This window comes from Tupaia chinensis, unplaced genomic scaffold (genome assembly GCF_000334495.1).
Source record: "Tupaia chinensis unplaced genomic scaffold, TupChi_1.0 Scaffold000272_1, whole genome shotgun sequence".
Taxonomy (NCBI): Eukaryota; Metazoa; Chordata; class Mammalia; order Scandentia; family Tupaiidae; genus Tupaia; species Tupaia belangeri.
This window is the reverse complement of record NW_006159754.1, coordinates 2292542-2294061: the sequence shown is the minus strand read 5'-3', so window position 1 is coordinate 2294061 and position 1520 is coordinate 2292542. Positions and strand designations below refer to the sequence as shown.

Below are 1520 nucleotides of genomic sequence, written 5' to 3'. Positions count from 1 at the left end.
GGAAGAATGATTATTAAGGCACTGGACTACCACATGGCTGATTGTGGTTCAAGTCCCTGACCCAGCAGCTTGAAAATCATGCCAAGCATGTGTGTGTGCATGCCTCAAGTCTTGAGAGGAAAATGGAGGAGAAGGGGTTGTGGTGTGGTCATACCCCTCAGGGAGTGATTTCTCACTTTCCCTCTCTCATCTCTCTCCAGTGAGCACATACACCCTACAGCAAAAAAATTAAACAAAACAAAGACATCCATTGGGTTGTGCAATGAAGTGGCAGTTCATTCAAACAGTTGTAGAGAAGCCTTGAGAAGCCAGAGTGGAACAGGGTACAATATCAAGGAGAAGGAAAAGGCAATACTGCAGATAAGTTTTTAGCAGGTCTGAATAAGGAAAGAAAGCTACAGTTTGGAAGGGGACTTAAGATTACAAGAGCATGGAAGACTTTTGTTTTATATGTTTGCTAATAATAATAAGCATGACTGCTAAGAAGGATGCTTCACAAGACAAAGGGGAAGAAACTGGAAAAGGGAAAGAAGTTGATCACACCAGCCCCAAACTGGATGACCTCAAAGTACAGAGCATTTTCAGGAGATTCCTATCCTTGCTCTTCAGACATGTACTGTGATTGTGCTTATCTTACGCCCTATTGAAAAGTAAAGATCCCCAGGAACAATTTGTTAAATGAGAAAATATTCAGAAATTGAGGTCTCCTAACAACTCAGGACAGAAACAGGGTTTTCTGAAACTGGATGTATTAATAAATCAAGGGGAAATTGGAAAATCAGAAACCCCTACTTTAATAACCTCTTGGTGCCAACTCAAGGTTGGGAATGAATGCCAATTCAGGATAAAAGGTGGAGCAGTTGAGGCACCCTCAGCAATCACATCCACCCCTAGATCAGGGGAGGGCTGGAGGGTAACTTAGCCATGTCCTAAAAGACAGAGTCCACCCCTCTGAGCTGACTGACCTCAGGTTAGCATCCACGTGCAAATGGATGCTTCCCACTTCCTCCCCCGAGGCTTAAAAGTGGAAAAAGTTCACATGTTTTACTCCCAAATAGTTTTCAGTTTTCCAACGAGTTTCAAGGAGCTGAATCCATGTGAATTATAATATGAAAATATGTCCCAATAAAAGCAGAAGCTATTATTACAACAGCTTCACAGGAAAAGGTCAGGACTAGGCATGGGAACGAGCTACCCTGCATCTGGCTGGGGCGCTCACTTGCTCGGTCACACTCTCCCTCACTCTCCATACCTGGCTTCACGTGCTACTTCCTGTTTGGTCAGGCTGCGATAATTTGGAACCCTAAGCAAATCCTAATCAGATCCAACATTTACAAGCACTTATTAGAGCTGGGCTCCAAGGAGTGCAGGACATCTGTAGTACTTGACATTCAAGCATTTGGCGAGATGTCAACATTTCCGAGAGCACTTTAACTGTTTTGGTTTGAGAGCTAATGCAGCATTTCCCACTGGTCATCACGGACAGTCCAGGGAGCAAGCAAAGGCTCTTTACCTCAACT

At 43.9% G+C, this 1520-nt stretch overlaps 2 protein-coding genes across 3 annotated transcripts in view; one reads left to right on the top strand and one right to left on the bottom strand.

Moving 5' to 3' along the window:
• Nucleotides 1-1520, bottom strand: part of MED12L (mediator complex subunit 12L) — a 393053-nt gene that overhangs the window by 222121 nt on the left and 169412 nt on the right. The gene's annotated exons all lie outside the window — the stretch shown is intronic.
• The window catches only part of P2RY14 (purinergic receptor P2Y14), a 60791-nt gene that overhangs the window by 39149 nt on the left and 20122 nt on the right, over nucleotides 1-1520 (top strand). The window lies entirely within an intron of this gene.